The sequence below is a fragment of the Peromyscus eremicus genome, chromosome 6, assembly GCF_949786415.1.
Source record: "Peromyscus eremicus chromosome 6, PerEre_H2_v1, whole genome shotgun sequence".
Lineage (NCBI taxonomy): Eukaryota > Metazoa > Chordata > Mammalia > Rodentia > Cricetidae > Peromyscus > Peromyscus eremicus.
Window position 1 is genome coordinate 130,316,844 of NC_081421.1, and position 20,825 is coordinate 130,337,668.

Genomic DNA, 20,825 nt, shown 5'->3' on the forward strand with positions numbered 1-20,825 from the left:
TATATACTTCATTTGTATATAGTGTTGCTCAGTCAAGGAAGAGAAAGTATACTTACTGTCAAAGCAAACATTTTTCTTAGACCTGGGAATGTCATCCAGGACCACATAGTAATTAGTGTGTGTGTGTGTGTGTGTGTGTGTGTGTGTGTGTGTGTGTGTGTGTAGTTGCTAAAGAATTCTCAAGTTCATCAACTTTAACTTTCTTATTTCATATTTCCATACTATATTTTATTCAATTTAATGTAATCAATGATTATTTTTGATTTTTCAATTAGAAAACCTGTGTATAACTGACTAAGGCCTCCCATCAAATAATGTCTCAAAGATTAAATTAACTATTAAAGGCTTATGTCATTAAAGAAAGTTTATATGATAGTATGATAGTATATTAGGGTCCTCTAAAGGAACAGCATTTATAGAAGTCACCAAAGGGAATTAACACATAAATTCAGAATAAATTAATTAAGAAACTTCTTTTTAAGAAAAAGCTACCTACTTGAGAGACTGAGAGAACCATGACATTTCTAGAAACAAATGAATCTGTTTTAAGGAGGAAATTTTCATTTAACTGAGTGTAACTCTGCCTGATAATGAGCAGTTATATTTAAAATAACATCTGCTGATAGGAAGGGTCTTTTTTTTTTCTATTTTGAGTATCTGATGACTCATCTTAGCCAATGGGGAAAAGACAATAAAACTTCTGGTGTTCAAGAGGTTATTTGATGGCTGAGCATAAACCTGTAATCGTAACACTTAGGAAGCTGAAGCAGATGGATCACAAATTCAAGTCCAATCTGGCATACATAGTGAATTTAAGGGCAGCTAGCCTATATAGGAAGACCATATATAAAATAAAAACTAAAAAGAGAGAGACAGAGAGAGAGAGAAAGAGGGAGGAAGGAAGGAAGGAAGGAAGGAAGGAAGGAAGGAAAGAAGGAAGAATGGGGATAAAGGAAGGAAGAGGTAATTAGTAACTGATAACTGTCTCCTTATAAACAATCTTGACAAAAATCTCTTATACTACATTATAATATAGAAAATACAAACAGATATCAGAGAGAATCCATCTTCTAAAATCCTATTGCAGTATGACTCCAGTATTCCACAATTTAACTAAGGGATGAAACACCATATTTTTTTATAGTGGCCTGACAGGAAGTGTAGTGGTTGAATAGGAATGGCTCCCATAGGCTCCAATACGAATGAATGCTTGGTCATTAGGGAGTGGTGTTACTTGAGAGAGAATAGAGGTGTGGCTTTGACAGAATGTGTGTGGCATTTTTGGCACAGGTATGGCCTTGTTGGAGGAAGTATGTCACTGAGGGTGGGCTTTGGGGTTTCAGAAGCCCAAGCCAGGTCCAGTTGCTCTCTCTTGCTCTCTCTCTCTCTCTCTCCTCTCTCTCTCTCTCTCTCTCTCTCTCTCTCTCTCCCTCTCCCTCTTCCTGCTACCTGTTGATCCAGATGTAGAATTCTCAGCTACCTCTTCAGCACCAAGTCTGCCTGTGTGCCACCATACTTCCTCCCATCATTATAATAATGGGCTAAACCTCTGGAACTGTAAGCCAGCACCAATTAAATGTTTTCTTTTATAAGAGTTGCTGTAGTCATGGTGTATCTTCACAGTAATAGAATATTAATTAAGGCAGGAATAATCTAGACACATCCTCTAAATAATACAAAATCTATTAAATTCAGTGTTGATGGGAAATAATCTCTGAAAGCAGCCACAAAGAAATTAACACTTATGGGGTGCCTACTATGAACTAAGTTCTTTCATTCCTACACTTATGGTATAAAGATGAGACAGGGATGCCTAGGTATTCTCTTAAAGAGTAATAAAGCATTGGCTAAAGTCTACATTGAAATAAAACACATTCTCCTAGAATATTTGGTTTCTAATAACACCCAAAATATTCTAATTAATTTAAATTTCACTTCAAATAAAACCACTGTCATACTACTTAGTCACCAAGTCTGAGTACAGATAAAAGTGTTAGCTGCTCATTAAATCTTACAATTGATTTATGAGTCCAAACTACCCTTGAATAACAGCTTCCCTGCTCCAAGTATTTTATTATGTTGGGTCTCTACAAAGTCCTGCTCATATACTCTGTGCCTTTATTTTGAAGGAAAGTTTGAAGCTCAGCAAAATTAAGTAGATTGGCTAAGTTTCTACATCACACAATTGATATTTAAATCCATGACACAAAATGAGCAGGACAAAAATAAACTAAAAGTTTTAAAAGCTGAGCACAACTTCTCCCCCCTCATCCCTGACTCCCCAACACATGTAAAAACAGTAGTGAGGCAAGCCAGGGATACAGGTAGCAGTTCACAAAGAAGAGCAGACATTTATAAGCAGAAAAAAATCAAAATAAGAGCTTTGGAGCCAACACATTTTTTAAAAATGTGTTCAATTATGTCAAAAGGTATAATAAGCCAAATGAGAGGAGGACTAATAATAGGTCCAAGAAAGAAAGTAGTAATTGCAAGATAGAATGTCTGAATCTCATAGGGTTTGTAGTAGGGAAAAATGATAAGATCAAGGCAAGGACACAGAAATGCATGGCCAACGAAGAGTAGAAAAGAGAAAGTCAAGTAATCACAATGGAGGATATGCAATTATTTAAATGAACTCTGAGTGTCTCTAGAATTCCATAGGTACCATCACACGGACATCAGTAATCTCTCTCTCTCTCTCTCTCTCTCTCTCTCTCTCTCTCTCTCTCTCTCATACACACACACATACACACACACACACACAGAGAGAGAGAGAGAGAGAGAGAGAGAGAGAGAGAGAGAGAGAGAGAGAGAGAGAGGTGATTTGAAAGAAAATGGTCCCCAAAGGGAGTGGCACTATTAGGAGGTGTGGCTTTGTTAGAGTAGTTGTGGCCTTGTTAGATGAAGTGTGTCACTGTGGAGGTGAACTTAAAGACTCCTATGCTCAAGATACTCCTAGTGAGACAGACCACTTCCTGTTGCCTGCAAGTCAAGATGTAGGACACTTGGCTGCTTCTCCAGCACCATGTCTACCTGCACACCACCATGTCATACCATGAGGATAATGGACTAAACCTCTGAAAATGAAAGCCACACCAATTGAATACCTTTACTTTATAAGAGTTGCTGTGGTCATTTTGTCTTTTCATAGCAATAGAAACCCTAAGATTGGGAGGAAGGGAAGGAGGGAGGGAGGGAGGGAGGGAAGGAAGAAGAGAGAGAGAGAGACAGACAGAGAGAGAAAGACAGAGAGAGAGACAGAGAGAGAGAGACAGAGACAGAGAGAGAGAGAGAGAGAGAGAGAGAGAGAGAGAGAGAGAGAGAGAATAAAAAGTCTGAGACACTGAGATTGGAACTGAATGTTTTCCTAAAAGAGAAAAAAAATGGCAGAGAAAAAATGGCCAGTCCCCATAATATAAGGGGTTCAGAAAAGAAACAATCACTAATTTCAAAAGGCTTTAAAGATGTAATATTATCAGGATATAGCTAAAGAAAATAAAAACCAAAATGGAAGGGGTTTTTCTTGATGATTCTCAAGTGGGGGAAAATAAAAAGACAATGTCTAGATTCTTACAGAATTAGAGACTAAAGAATGAGACAGATAAGGGAATGTGTGCAGTTATAAAGGGCACTATGACATGATTTCTGGTACATACAAAGGATTGAATGGTAGTGAAGTTATAAGTGTTTTGGAGAGAAATGCACTGTATCCTCTGGGTATCTTGCCAGAGCCAGCATTGTTCAACACCTGCCTCCCACTGATGGAAGTGAGGACCCCTGACAAAGGCAGCCTTCCTCTGAAGATCCAGAAACTATCATCCTTGCTGACAGTGGCTGCAGGAATTGTCCTAACCCTATGACTGGATGCTCTCTTGATCACTTTCACAACAGTCTGAAGAGGAGATAATCTTTCTGACTTCAGTGTACCAAACCTTGTTCTACACATTCTTCATTCATTATACTCAACTAATCCACAACAACTCTGTGGAGTAGACTCTCTTCATTTCTATTGGACTTGGCTCCTTTGTTTAATGTGTCTGATGACTAGATTAGTGTAGAACAAGCTCCCTAAAATCTATCTATTTACACAGAGTCAGATCTAAGGTCATAACTTCTTGAGATTTTTGACTTCACCATGTACTTCTTGATTATAATATTATTAAAGCCATACCTACTTTTTCCTTTGACTGTAGCTCTATAGCTGAAAACAATGTTCCTACAGTCTCTTATGGATTGTTTCTGGGATCAAGGAATAGTTTTATACTGTTTATAGTAGGGAAATAACTAAAACTCACATTTGTGATATACTATTTAAGATATATCAGCCGGGCGGTGATGGCGCATGCCTTTAATCCCAGCACTCGGGAGGCAGAGCCAGGCGGATCTCTGTGAGTTTGAGGCCAGCCTGGACTACCAAGTGAGTCCCAGGAAAGGCGCAAAGCTACACAGAGAAACCCTGTCTCGAAAAACAAAACAAAAACAAAAAACAACAAAAAAAAAGATATATCACAACCAATATCACGGTATAGCATTTATTGCCAACCACAGATGCTGAATATTTGAGGGAAACAGCTGCATGGAGAAATGTAAGATCTATGCCACATTATTTACTATTCTAGAAAACAATTATAGGGATCACCTGTTGGCCAAACACAAATATGTACATTGTAGGAGGGAATGAACATACATACATACATACATACATACATACATACATACATACATACATACATAAATGCCAAAATACAATATAAGAACAAAAGAAGTAAAGAATACAATAAATCATGGTAGGGTCTAGAAATGATGAAGACAGGGGAGATCATGGAGAGAATACATAATATGTGACTAAGTATCTATAGTGCCATAAATAATGACATTAACCATTTACCAAGTTCCCCCTTATTGGTTTTGCAGAAGGATTTATATCTGAACGACTGCTACAAAGGTTTCTACCATTTTTATTTTCTAACAAAGGTAACTAAGGGTCAGAAAACCTAAGCAACTTGTGAATGACAAAGCTTGCTTGGACCTATTCAGTTCTAAATCTTGCCATCTTCTTAAGCTCCATAGAAGCATAAAGAACATTCTTCAGATGAGAAAATTAAGCTTTGACAGAAAATATTATCATGATTTTTTTCTGAACTATTCATTAGGAATAAAACATCTTCCTAAGACTAATAAGGTTATTCAAAACAAGTTATTTCTAAGATTAAATAATAAAGTTATTTGATGGTATTTCATTGTTGGAACTATTTAAAAGATTTTTTTTAAAAAATAACTTTGCTTTTCATTAAAAAAATCACTCAGAGTTGTTGTTTGTAAGACTGTCTCAAAGGACATTAAATTACTCTTCAAGAGGAAAGGGACAACTTTTTTGTTTGTTGTTTATTTATCTGTTATAACATAAGCTTGGTACATGAATGACATGAAATAAATACAGTATTTGTTGAAGGAACTAATGCTAGAAAATTCGACTGATACCAGGTCAAAAAGAAAACACTTATTGTTAAAAAACCCTACATGCTTTTTCAAAAAGAGCACACACACACACACACACACACACACACACACACACACCACATGTGCGTGTATTTGACAACATGCAAAATAACATAATAGGCCTAGTAAATTCATGAAGATAAAGCAGAAACATACAGAGGAAACCAAGGAGAAATTGTAGGATATTGAGAATCTGGTATTCAAATTGCTTTAAACCCATTCCTATGATGTGTTACAAACACCAATCTTGCAAAATGAATGTAAATAGCTCAAACAAACTGACCTAGTAGTATAGCTGACCTGTATTTCAGCTCTTCAAGAAGCTGGGCATAAGGATCATACAAGTTCATTACTCATCTGTTCTATAGAATGCATACAAAGTGACAACTTAGTGAGACTCTGTTAATCTCACTTGTCAACTTGATAAAGATCTAGAAACACCTGGGAGATTGGCCTTTTTGCATGACTTGTTGTGGTTATCTAGATTAGATTAGTTGAAGTGGGTAGACCTTCCTGTCCATTGTGGGTCACATTAATTCTATGGGCTGGAATCCCTGAATGAAAAGAGTTGAGCACAAGCATTCATCATGCTCTGCTTCCTGATTGTGCATTCAATGTGACTAAGCACCTCTTCTACTATAGCTGTTATGCCTTACCTGTCACAATGAACTATATCCCCTGGAACTTTAAGCCAAAAATGAACTGTTTATTTCACAAATTGGGTGTATTGGGTATTTTGTTGCAGCAACAAGTCGATTAATATAGATAGCATAGAACAGGTGAAAAGTGCTGAAGAAAGATAAGCAAAGCATCAAAAATAAGCCAGACTGAACACAGTTATAGCTTTATGGATATCCATTTGGGGGAGAAATATAGGACTTCATCCAAAGGTATACCAGGAAACCCTCTAGGAAAGGCTATCAGTCCTACCCTCAGGACCAGCTTAGTGCTAAAGAGCCTTAAATTCAGTTACAGGTTTTAGTGAAACTGTGATTCTTCTAGTGGATGAATCAGCAACAAAAAATACCATTTTCTTACTCTGTAAGACTTGAAGGACATTGAGAAGCATCTTACATTTTAAAACAGAACTGTGGTTCTGAGAATGAGGACCAATGACAAGACAAGAAGACAGCTGTTTATCACCTGGCTGTTTGGGGGTGATAAACAGCCCAAGAATTCAGTAATGGAGAGAAGGAGGGCATGATACCAAAATTCTGAAAAGGGAAGAATATGAGTCTCAGCTCAGGCAGTGAAGTGCAGAATCCTGATGTTAGTGGCCAAGACTTGTTCTCACCAACTTGGAATAACACCAGGTATTGATAACCCTGAGCCTGAGGTCAGCAGGTAGATCACCTTCTGGAGCCACATATTTGAACCTAAGAACTCTTAAGTATAGCCCTTCAGCATGGTATTTAGGAGCTCTTGATAGTACAGATATCAGTATGTAGTTGCTTCCCACACTCCTAGTGTATGTGAGTGATACATCAGTTAAAATCTTAGCTACTCAAGGGAGAACAATCTAGAGATACCCAGGAGTGTGAAAGAACCCATACAACCCACAGACTTCAAAGCCAATAATTTATATTTAGAAATACATATGTATATACATATATGCATGTAACAGCAATTAATGAAAAAAATGAAGCCACAAATTTGAAAAATAGCAAGGAGTATATGGGAGGGTTTGGAAGGAAAAGGGTAAAGAAGAAATGATGTAATTATATTATAATCTCAAAAATAAAATTAAAAAAATTTAGGAGAGACCAGAATTATAAACACACACACACACACACACACACACACACACACACACGCACACACACACACAAAAGAAGGAAAGAAAGAAAGAAGGAAAGAAAGAAAGAAAGAAAGAAAGAAAGAAAGAAAGAAAGAAAGAAAGAAAGAAAGGAAGGAAGGAAGGAAGGAAGGAAGGAAGGAGGGAGGGAAGGAAGGAAGAAAGGAAGAAAGAAAGGAAGAAATAAAAAGAAATAGAAGCAGTGTAATCAGCAAAAAGTGCTGTATCACAAGAAAGAGAGCTACTAAAGTGAAGAGAGCTCTAGTGGACAATTTCCCAATACAGGCTCAAGAAGATTCCATTAGTTCAGGTGAATACCCGCTTCTGAAAATAATTGAGCTGAAGTGCTATAGAGTTCAACTTTTTTTATTGTCTGTGATATTAACACTTTCACCAGGGACTCTTCTCACATCTTTTGTTCTCATTTATCAAGACCTAAATTCTTCTTCTACTTTTGTAAGTATCTAGGTGGATGGCTAGACTGCTCTGTCTTCTCAGAATACTCCCTTATCAGACATGTTTAATTTGTGGGCTGCAGGTTTCATGTAGTCCAATATAGCTATGAATGCAGGTCCAACACAAATTGTAGGCTTGCTTAAAACACTATAAGATTATGTTGCCATGTTTTATGTTTTTTGTAAATAAAATGTGTGTGTTGTGTCACACTGTCAAAAGGTTGGACAGGTTCAAACCTACATAATCCCAAACAGGGTCTGGACACATCTCTGTGAGGCATGCATCAGTCTTCATAATCTAATCTTTCTGATTGTGAATGTGTTACTGACCCTTCCTTGAGAAGGTTACCACCTACTCACATAAATGATGCATATATACCTATGAGCCAGAAAATCAGATTTCCCTGAAAAAATGCATTCAAGCATGCAGAGAAAAAGAAGTATGCTTAACAAAGAAAAAAATCTATGGTAAGGATTTCACAGTTTATTGAAGAAAAAGAAAATTTTTTGTTTGTGTCTTAATCTTTTTTGTAAGGGAACAGATAGTAAGACTGGAAAGCTAACAGCCAGAATACATTAAGTGGCTACATATCATACTATATTTTAATCACATTAAATGTAGTAGGATAGTTCCACAGGGTAGAAGAAATTGGCTCAAACCAGGTGCCAAGGCATGCATATAACATACTTCCTTGTGAACCAACCTAGAGCCTCCTGAGGGCCTGGCAACAGGTGCTGTCAGAGTTCCTGATTATGTGGAGTCTGCCTGAGAACCTAGCAATAGGCACTGTTAGAGGTCTTGATCATGCCTAGCTAATGAGGGATGACCACACAATGTCACCAGATTGGGACACAGCCTGGGTGCTGGGAGGAGGGTATATAAGGCCTTCCCTGTTATTGAATAAATGAGTTTACTGTTTGCCTTTCATCTGACTCCCAGTGTCTGTGTCATTGACACTGTACCTTCTCACCCCCTCCCCAGAGGGAGCCATTAGGGCCCATCAACAATTACAGACAGTATGTCATTTGATCCCTCACCTCAGGCTTTGTTACACAGAAGAGGGAACTGAGTGTATGAAGGGTGTCTGTGTCTTGTCCAAAATCAGTTGTTGGTCAGGATCTTGGACCAAGGCAGTTTGTTTTTGTCTTTCAGTTATCACCAGCTCCTGAGCATCAACTACTATCACTGCATTGCCCCTTCCAGCTGTCCTGACCTCTCACTCCTTCAGTTCCTGATTTTCCTTCCTTTCTCCTTTCCTTATCTTCCCCTTTTTTTGTATCACATTTTGCTGTTACTTCTACAAACCACTGGTGAGGATATAATGCTAGCTAAGAACATTGCTCCAGGGTGAGATTATAAGTTATAGGATATTCTTTCAACAATTAACTATTTCTCTAATTCTGTAGACTCATATGATTAGAAAGTCATGAATTCCTTTTGAGAGCTGACGTCTACTTTTGCCTGAGTATTTAAATTTTGAATTTATTTTTACTGTTACAATTAAATTTATCCCTGGTTCAATTCTGGGTCACTGCCCTAAATCTACCATCTTCTTTTTCACTTGCTTATAATTTTACTGCTGTGGGATGGTCTGTATGTCAAGTGTGTTGCTGATTGGTCAGTAAATAAATCACTGATTGGCCATTGGCTAGGCAGGAACTATAGGCGGGACAAGGAGAAGAATTCTGGGAAGTGGAAGGCTGAGAAAGAGACACTGCCAGCCGCCACCATGACAAGCCGCATGGGAAGATCCCGGTAAGCCACGAGCCATGTGGCAAGGTATAGATTAATAGAAATGGGCTAAATATAAGAGTAAGAGCTAGACAATGACAGGCCTGAGCTAATGGCCAAGCAGTTTAAATAATATAAGAGTTTGTGTGTTTATTTTATAAGTGGGCTCTGGGACTGGCGGGACTTGGTGGCGGGAGCTGGAGAAAAATTCTCCAGCTACATTTTACTTTTTGAATCGAACATTACTTAGTAAATGGCTATAAAGATCTTTACAATCGTAATTTATCTTTTCATTTCCAACAGTCATCAGAGTAAGACTGGAAATGATGCTAATGAGCATTCTTTTAGTCTATATCATTGTGTGGTTGTTAGATAGCTTTGTTTGCTTTGATTTGAGTAAATACTTTTTATTGGATTCATAAATTTTCCCTACTAGTCCAGGTTTCCTCTGAGTTTTTCTTACAAATAACTTCTTTCCTTTTTATTTTTTTTAATTTTTTTATTTTATAATTAATTTAATTTTACATATCAGCCACGGATTCCTCTGTTCTCCCTCCTCCCAACCCCCAACTTTCCCCCCCAATCCTCCCCCCATTCCTATCTCCTCCAAGGCAAGGTCTCCCCTGGGGATTCAGCTCAGCCTGGTAGATTCAGTTGAGGCAGATCCAGTCCCCTCCTCCCTACACCAAGGTTGAGCAAAATGTCTCAGCATAGACCCTAGGTTCCAGAAAGCCAGCTCATGCACTAAGGACAGGTCCCGGTCCCACTGCCTGAGGACCTCCTAAATAGTTCAAGCTAATCAACTGTCTCACTTATCCAGAGGGCCTAGCCCAGTTCCATGGGGGCTCCTCAGCTACTGGTGCATAGTTCATGTGTTTCCACTACTTCGGCTATTTGTCCCTGTGCTTTTTCCAATCATGGTCTCAATACCTCTTGCTCATATAATCCCTCCTCTCTCTCACCGATTGGACTCCTGGAGCTCCACCTGGGGCTTAGCCATGGATCTCTGCATCTGCTTCCATCAGTCACTGGATGAGAGTTCTAGCATGACAGTTAGGATGTTTGGTCATCAGATCACCAGAGTAGGTCAGCTTGGACTTTCTCTTGACCATTATCAATAGTCTATTGTGGAAGTATCTTTGTGGATTTCTGGGGATCTTTCTAGCACTATGCTGCTGCTTCTTCCCATGGAGTCTTCATTTATAATGGTATCTCTTTCCTTGTTCTCCCACTCTGTTCCTGATCCAGCTGGGACCTCCCGCTCCCCTAAGCTCTCTTTCCCCTGACCCTTGCCCTCCATTACCCCCACCATGCCCAGGTTGCTCATGTAGATCTCATCCATTTCTCTGTTGTTAGGTGATCCCTGTGTCTTTCTTAGGGTCCTCTTTACTAGGTAGCCTCCCTGGAGTTGTGAGTTGCAGTCTGATTATCCTTTGCTTTACATCTAATATCCACTTATGAGTGAGTACATACCATGTTTTTCTTTCTGAGTCTGGGTTACCTCACTCAGGATGATTTTTTCTAGTTCAATCCATTTGCCTGCAAACCTCATGTCATTGTTTTCTCTGCTGAGTAGTACTCCATTGTGTATATGTACCACATTTTATTTATCCATTCTTCAGTTGAAGAGCATCTAGGTTGTTTCCAGGTTCTGACTATTACAATAATGCTGCTATGAACACAGTTGAGCATGTGTCCTTGTGGTAAGATTGAGCATTCCTTGGGTATGTGCCCAAGAGTGGTATAGCTGTGTCTTGAGGGAGATTGATTCCCAGTTTTCTAGGAAAGTGCCATATTGATTTCCAAAGTGGTTGTACAAGTTTGCATTCCTACCAACAATGTAGGAGGTTTCCCCTTGCTCTAAATCCTCTCCAGCATAAGCTGTCTTCAGTGTTTTTGATCTTAGCTATTCTGATGGGTGTAAGTAGGTGTCTTAGAATCATTTTGACTTGCATTTCCCTGATGATTAAGGATGTTAAGCATAAAATGTGTTTCAGCCATTTGAGCTTCTTCTGCTGAGAATTCTCTGTTTAGCTCTATAGCCCATTTTTTAATTGGACTGTTGGTTATTTTGATGTCTAATTCCTTGGGTTTTTTATATATTCTGGATATCAGCCCTCTATCAGATATGGGGTTGGTGAAGATCTTTTCCCATTCTGTAGGCTGTCATTTTGTCTTGTTGACTGTGTCCTTTGCCCTGCAAAAGCTTCTCAGTTTAAAGAGGTCCCATTTATTAATTGTTTCTCTCAGTGTCTGTGCTACTGGTGTTATATTTAGGAAGGGATCTCCTATGCCAATGCATTCAAGACTACTTCCTACTTTCTCTTCTATCAGGTTCAGAGTAGCTGGATTTATGTTGAGGTCTTTGATCCACTTGGACTTAAGTTTTGTGCACGTTGACAGATATGGATCTATTTGCAGTATTCTACATGTTGACATCCAGTTATGCCAGCACCATTTGTTAAAGATGTTTTCTTTTTTCCATGGTAGAGTTTTGGCTTCTTTGTTGAAAATTATATGTTCATAGGTGTGCAAATTAATGTCAGGGTCTTCTGTTTGGTTCCATTGGTACACATGTTGGTTTTTGTGCCAGTACCAAGCTGTTTTTATTACTGTAGCTCTATAGTAGAGCTTGAAGTCAGGGATCATGATGCCTAAAGAGGTTGTTTTATTGTACAGGATTCTTTTGGCTATCCTGGGTTTTTTGTCTTTCCATATGAAGTTGAGTATTGTTCTTTCCAGATCTGTGAAGAATTGTGTTGGTATTTTGGTGGGGATTGTACTGAATCTGTAGATTGCTTTTGGTAAGATTGCCATTTTTACTATGTTAATCTACCTATCCATGAGCATGGGAGATCTTTCCATTTTCTGACATCTTCAACTTTTTTTTTCACGGACTTAAAGTTCTTGTCATACAGGTCCTTTGATTGCTTAGTTAGAGTTACTCCAAGGTATTTTATATAGTTTTTGGCTATTGTAAAGGGTGATGTATCTCTGATTTCCTTCTTAGCCTGTTTGTCATTTGTATATAAGAGGGCTACTGATTTTTTTTTTTTTTTAGTTAATCTTGTATCCTGCTACATTGCTGAAGGTGTTTATAAACTGTATGAGTTCCTTGGTCGAATTTTTTGGGTCACTTATGTCACCTGCAAATAGTGAAATATCATGTCATCTGCATAGTGAAAGCTTGACTTCTTCCTTTCCAATTTGTATCCCCTTGATCTCCTTATATTGTCTTATTTCTCTGGCTAGAACTTCAAGTACTATATTGAATAAGTATTGGGAGAGTGGACAGCCTTGTCTTGTTCCTGATTTTAGTGGAATCGCTTTGAGTTTCTCTCCATTTCCTTTGATATTGTCTGTTTCCTTGCTGTAAATTGCCTTTATTATGTTTAGGTGTGTTCCCTGTATTCCTGATCTTTCCAAGACCTTTATCATGAAGAGTATTATATTTTTCAAAGGCCTTTTCAGCATCTAGTGAGATGATCATGTTGTTTTTTTCTTTCAGTTTGTTTATATAGTGTATTACATTGACAGACATTCGTATGTTGAACCACCCTTGCATCCTTGGGATGAAGCCTACTTGATCATGGTGGACAATTGTTTTGATGTGTTCTTGGAGTCTGTTTTCCAGTATTTTATTGAGTATTTTTGCATCAATGTTCATGAGGGAGATTGGTCTGTAGTTCTTTTTCTTTGTTGCATCTTTGCTTGGCTTGGGAATCAGGGTAATTGTAGCCTCATATAAGGATTTTGGTAACATTTCTTCTGTTTCTATTGTGTGGAGCAATTTGAAGAGTATTGGTATTAATTCTTCTTTGAATATCTGATAGAATTCTGCATTGAATCCAACAGGTCCTGGGCTTTTTTTGGTTGGAAAACTTTGAATGACTGTTTCTATTTCCTTAGGGGTTATTGGTCTATTTAAGTAGTTTATCTGGTCTTGATTTAACTTAGTTATGTGGTACCTATCCAGAAAATTATCCATCTCATTTAGAGTTTCCAGTTTTGTGGAGTACAGGCTTTTGAAGTATGACCTGATGATTCTCTGGATTTCCTCTATGTTAGTTGTTATGTCTCCCTTTTCATTCCTGATTTTGCTAATTTGGATGCTCTCTCTCTCTGTCTGCCTTTTGGTTAGTTTGGATAAGGGCTTGTCTATCTTGTTGATTTTCTCAAAGAACCAACTCTTTGTTTCATTGATTCTTTGTATTGTTCTCTTTGTTTCTATTTTATTGATTTCAGCTCTCAATTTTATTATTTCCTGGCAGCTATTCTTCCTGGGTGACTTTGATTCTTCTTGTTCTAGAGCTTTCAGGTGTGCTGTTAAGTCACTAGTGTGAGATTTCTCCAACTTCTTTATGTGGGCATTTAGTGCTATGAATTTTCCTCTTAGCACTGCTTTCATAGTGTCCCATAAGTTTGGGTATGTGGCGTATTCATTTTCATTGATCATTAGAAAGTCTTTAATTTCTTTCTTTATTTCTTCCTTGACTCATTGGTGATTCAGTTGAGCCTTATTAAGTTTCCATGAGATTATAGGCTTTCTGTAATTTTTGTTGTTGTTGAAGTCTAACTTTAAACCATGGTGGTCTGATAGAACACAGGATGTTATTCTAATGTTTTTGCATCTGTTGAGCTTTGATTTGTGGCCAAGTATGTGGTCGATTTTAGAGAAGGTTCCACGGGGTGCTGAGAAGAAAGTATATTCTTTTTTGTTAGGATGGAATGTTCTGTAGATATTGATTAAGTCCATTTGAGTCATAACATCAGTTAAGTCCTTTAATTCTCTAAGTTTTGATTTGGGAGACCTGTCCAGTGGTGAAAGTGGGGTGCTGAAATCTCTGACTATTAATGTGTGGGGTTTTATACGTGATTTAAGCTTTAGTAATGTTTCTTTTTTTTAAAAGATTTATTTTATTGTGTATTATGTATACAGTGTTCTGCCTATGTGCCAGATCTCATTACAGATGGTTATGAGCCACCATGTGGTTGCTGGGAATTGAACTCAAGACCTCTGGAAGAGCAGCCAGTGCTCTTAACCGCTGAGCCATCTCTCCAGCCCAGTAATGTTTCTTTTACATATGTGGGTGCCCTTGTGTTTGGGGCATAAATGTTCAGAATTGAAACTTCATCTTAGTGGATCTTTCCTGTAATGAGTATGTAATGTCCTTCTTGACCTCTTTGATTGATTTTAGTTTGAAGTCTATTTTGCTGGATATTAGGATGGCTACACCAGCTTGCTTCTTAAGACCATTTGATTGGAAAGAATTTCCCAGCCTTTTATTCTTAGGTAGTATCTATCTTTGAATTTGAGGTGTGTGTCATGTATGCAGCAGGAAGATGGGTCCTGCTTTTATATCCATTCTGTTAGCCTGTGTCTTTTTATACTTGAATTAAGTCCACTGATATTAAGGGATATTAATTACCAGTGATTGTTCATTCCTGCTATCTTTTGGTGGTAGTGTGTGTGTACTTCTCTTCTTTGGGGTTTACTGCTGTGGTGTTATCTATTGCCTGTGTTTTTGTGGGTGTATCTGACTTCCTTAGGTTGGAATTTTCCTTCTAGTGCTTTCTGTAGGGCTGGGTTTGTGGATAAGTATTGTTTAAATCTGGTTTTGTCTTGGAATGTCTTGTTCACTCCATCTACGATGATTGAAAGTTTTGCTGGGTATATTAGTCTAGGCTGGCATCCATGGTCTCTTAGTGTCTGTATTACAGCTGTCCAGGTCCTTCTGGTTTTCAAAGTCTCCATTGAGAAATCAGGTGTTATTCTGATGGGTTTGCCTTTATAAGTCACTTGGACTTTTTCCTTTGCTGCTCTTAATATTCTTTCTTTATTCTGTATGTTTAGCTGTTTAATTATTATGTGGCAAGGGGACTCTTTTGGGGGGTCTAGTCTGTTTGGTGTTCTATAGGCTTCTTGTATCTTCATAGGCATTTCCTTCCTTAAGTTGTGAAAGTTTTCTTCTATGATCTTGTTGAATGTATTTTCTGTGCCTTTGAGTTGGTATTCTTCTCCTTTCTCTATCCCTATAATTCTTAGATTTGGTCTTTTCATGGTGTCCCAGATTTCTTGGACATTTTGTGTTATGACTTTTTTGACTTTGGTGTTTTCTTTGACTGATGAATCCATTTTCTTTATTGTATCCTTTACACCAAAGATCCTCTCTTCCATCTCTTGTATTCTGTTGGATATGTTTGCATCTGTGTTTCCTGTTTGTTTACTCAGATTTTGTATTTCCAGCATTCCCTCTGTTTGTGTCTTCTTCATTGTTTCTCTTTCCCTTTTCATGTCTTGAACTGTTTCCCTAACCTGTTTTATTGCTTTTTCATGGTTATCTTTAAGGGATTTATTGCTTTCTTCCAATTTTTTATTTGTCTTTTCCTCTATTTCTTGATAGATTTCTTCCCATTTTTGTTTGACTTTTTCTCAATTTCTTTATTGATTTCCTCCACTCTTTTGTTCATCTTTTCCTCAATTTCATTTTTGATTTTTTTCTCTGAAGGCCTCTAGCAATTTCATGATGCTATTCTTAAGGTTGCTTTCTTCTGCTTCTTCTACCTTGTGATGTTCAGGTCTTGCTGTTGGAGGAGGGCTAGGTTCTGTTGATGCTATATTGCTCTTTAAGTTATTGTATGTGCTTCTGCCTTGACATCTGCCCATCTCCTCATCTAATAGGTATAAGAGGTGCCTGTGTCTGAGGGAGTTGCTGTTGGTCCACTCTGTGCTTGTTGTGTCTGTGTCTCAGGGGGCCCTTCTGGGTCTAATCTTAGCTCTTGGTCTAACTGGATCAGGCAGCTTCTGTGTCTCAGAGAGAGCTACTCTTGGTTTAACCAAAGCTAGTTGATTCTGTGACTCATGGATTCATTCTTGGTCTTATCAGGGCTCTTGGTCCAGTCAAAGCTGACAGATTCTGTGTTTCAGGAAGCCTCTCTCAGTCCAATGAGAGGTTCCAGATTCTACTTCTCAGAAAGCCACTATTGGTCTAATGAGGGCTGGCAGATTCCCTGTTTGCTGAGGTTATTCTTGGTCCAATGACAGCTCTTTGTCCAATGAGAGCTTTCTCTCTCTAGGCCCAATAAGAGCTCTTAGTTGGGCTAGAAATGTAGGCAGAAGCTCCTGTTACATAAAAAAACCATACAGCACTGCTACTTAAAATAAATAAAAGAAACCAACAAAATATTTTTTAAGGTCTTAATATTATATGTGTATGTTTATTTTCTATCTCAAGATCTGAAAAAAACTTAGAATACAATTAACTTTTTACATTTTTTTGAGACAATCACATGAAGCCCAAGCTCGCCTCAAATTCTCTATGTGGCCAAGGATGATTTAACTCTTGGTCCTTCTGCCTCTACCTGGAAAGTGCTAGGATTACAGATATACCCCATTAGATCCAGCTTATGCAATGCTAGGAATCAAAAAATTAAAATTTTCAAATAACTGCTTATTGGAAACTTCAAGTGCTAAATGTTCACTTTCATATAAGAAAACAGTGTAGCAGTAACTTACACTAAAATAAAACATACTTCTGATAGTTTGTTTTCTGTTAGGGATAGTTTCATATACTATAAATCTTTGCTTCTTGTTTTCTGTCATCAGAAGGCCCTTTCTACATGTTTTAATCCTGTATACCTTTTGCTGTTTTGTCAAAACTCAGCCTTCCCATTCCTCTATAAATACATAGAAATCCTTCTTCTATACATTTATAAATTTCTTCACATTGTACTAAAATTATCTGTTTTATTTTTAATGTTAAATATCCTTATTCACTCACTCACCTATTCATTTACTTATTTTGCCAATATTTATTATGTTTCTACTGTGGGCCAGGTACTGATGTGAGCTCAAGATAAAGCAGTAAGATGCCAAATTGTCTGCTATTACTGAATTATTTGAGATAGTATTAAGTGCTGTGAAATGGGATATGGGCTGTTCAGTGACAGAATTCAGAAAAAGTCCCTTTGATAACTGATATTGGGTAAGATTCATTGATAAAACAAAAGGAATGACAGAGAAGGAATCTCTGCATCACTGAAGGCAATGATTTCCCAGTATTGGGGATATGAAGTAGTTGCAGAGTCCCAGGGAGAGGAAGAAGAACAATGGCAATGGAGTATGGTGAACAGGTGAGAAAGAGTAAAAATAAGACCATTAATTAATCAGAAATTTACAGGACTTTGGATTTTATTCTAAGCAAGACTGACACTCATTAGAGGGATTTGAAGCAGACAGTAATATTATCTGATGCTGTTAGCTGTGAGGATGGTCTACCACAAGAAGAAAGCTGAGTGACTAAACAGGACACCCAAAGCCAGGGGTGTTAAAATAAGAAAAACATTCACAAAGGCACAGGATGAGTGACAGAAAATGTGCTTGAATTCTGAAGCCAGGCTTTCTGGTTTTCAATGTTGTATTAATCTCTTTATGTTGGGTAAGTTTCTGCAATTTATTCAACACATCTGGGTTTGGATTTCTCTTTACATAAAAATAGAAATAGTGATAGCAAGTAAATACTCACCACCTAAGGTTGTTGTAAAGATAAAATATTAATAAATGTTTATACCAGTTTCTGAAACAACAAATATTGACTATAAACCCTAAAAGCTGAGAATGGGGCTACAAACATATCAGATTGTACTGAAATTAAACATTTATATAGACTGCTACTGTGAGTACTAAAGCTATTAGGGAAGCTCAGAAGAGTTGTAATAGTTACTTTTCTCATTGCTTCCACAGAATGGCTAACAAAAGCAACTTAAGAAAGGGTTTATTTTGGTTCATGGTTTGAGAAAACAAAATCCGTTATGGTGAGATAGGTGTGGTTAATGTATGAGGTCACCCTGTGCATTCAGCTCAGAAACAGAGGTAGATGAAATATTGCAGCTTTGTGGAATATGCTGCCCACATTCAAAATGGTGTTCCATCCTCAGTTAAATTTCTCTGAACATGTCTTCATAGATATGTCCAGATGTGTATTTCCTAATGGTTTTAAACATAGATAGCTGACTATGAAGATTAATCATCACAAGAATGCAGTGTGTAAAAATAAACAATTTTCCAAATAGTGTAGCCTTCTTTTTTAGGTAGATCTTTGGGATACTGTTTTTTGTTTGTTTGTTTGTTTTGTTGTTTTGCTTTTGTTTCTCAGTACTAATCATCAAACTCAGGGCCTAGTGCATGCTGGGGTTAATGTTCTACCACTGAGCTACACTCTCAAGCCTTTTTCCTTTTTTTTACATTTATTATCTGTGTGAACGGGGATATTATTTGTACCCCAGGGCATTTGTAAAAGGCAATCCTGTAGAAATCATCAGGTAGATTTCAGAGATCAAACTCAAGTCATCAGGTTTAGCAGCAAGTGCCTTTACTGACTGAACCATCTCATTGTCCCACCTCTTGGTTTTTTTTGAAGTAGGATTTCAGGAAAACTTAAGCTACAGGTAGGGGTGAGGAAGAACTCACTTTTCCTTAAGGGACTGGCCACCGGGAGTTTGACCATGCTCTAGTGATTATATGAACAACTGTAGCTAGAGTTTTCCTGCCTGGCCCACAGTCAGGGCAAATCTCTCTCACCTGCCAGTCCCACAGCCACTCAGACCCGACCAAGTAAACACAGAGACTTGTATTGGTTACAAACTGTATGGCCGTGGCAGGCTTCTTGCTAACTGTTCTTACAGCTTAAATTAATCCATTTCTATAAATCTATACCTTGCCACATGGCTCGTGGCTTACCAGCATCTTCACATGCTATTTCTCATCATGGCGGCTGGCAGTGTCTCTCTGACTCAGCCTTCCACTTCCCAGCTTTATTCTCCTCCTTGTCCCGCCTATACTTCCTGCCTAGCCAACGGCCAATCAGTCTTTTATTGACCAATCAGCAACACATTTGCCATACAGAACATCCCACAGCACTGGGACAGGCAAGAAAACTCTAGCTACAGACAACACAAATTGGTCTGTTTTTAAATCCTTTTTTGGGGGACCACAAGGGTTGGGGAACAGATTTTGGAGGACTGGGAAGTAAGGGTGATTGGGGTGCATTGTGTGAAATTCTAAAATAATCAATAAAAATATTATGCTAAAAATAAATTTTAAAAAAGTCATCTTCACTTTTAATTATTTCCTCTAAATATCATATAAAATTAATTTAGAACCATTAACTTTTCTAAGGAATTGTTACTTCTTGCTAAGAAATAGATCCTGGGGGAAAGAAAGATAAAATAGTCTCCAGAAAATACAGAATAATGAATCTTATTTGTGGTTCACTGAATGCATATCTACTTCGGTCCTGAAAACATCATTCTCTCCATAATTCATTAACCAGAGTCATCACAACACAGAGCCATTTTACAAACCACAGATGCATATCAAAGGAACTAAAGATGACACTTTTTAAAAAAATGTTGTAAATGTTTGTAGTTACTAAAATACAACCACAGGAGGGTTCATTCTTTCTTTGATAGCAGTGGTTTCTTCAGAAGGTATTAAAGACCGCTGTCTGGTGACTCCCAAGGATAAGCCCATAAAAGAGATGACTCATTTTCCAGATTTCATCAGTAATTCACTGTTGAGATCACTCCTACTTACGCTGAGCACTTCAAATGTATGAGTCACCACACAAATCTCTGCATTTTAAATTAGAAATGAGAATAGATTTTGGGATAGTTAGTGAAGTAGCTCCCAAGAATTTTCTCTGAAACCAGAGATGTTTGTCTGGACTGTAAGAATCCAGCACTTGTATTCTAAACAGGCAACTCATGACCAAGTGCACCCCATGACAAGCACCTTGTATTTTCACAAGAAAAGACACTTCCTGCAGCTAGAGGGTAAAGGGAACTCTGGGCCATCTGCTGAAGCCACAGGATCCAGAGCCACATCTAGGTATGTGAAAACCTGCCAACAAAGGCTTGAATATTTTGTACTTTTATTAGAGATGTTACCACTTGAAATTATCTCCTCTAATGGTGCTGTCATCCAGGAAGATGCCCACTGCCAAAGATGAACAACCTAATCTCTAGACACAACCCCTTTGCTGTTCTCCATATTAGTGACCTTCATCTCACATATCCCATGTGTATTGCCCACATGCATCCTAGATTGCTGTAACTATGTCATTATTTGAAGTCATTCCAAATCTGAAATATTAAATTGAAACACTTCACATGCTGTGTTCTCCCTCTCTCTCTCTCTCTCTCTCTCTCTCTCTCTCTCTCTCTCTCTCTCTCTCTCTCCCTGGAATTGATGGCTAGAACCTAACTTTTTCATTCAATTACTGGTTCTATTATTTTGCACACTTATTACATTACTAATAATAACAAATAATAGCAATTAACAACA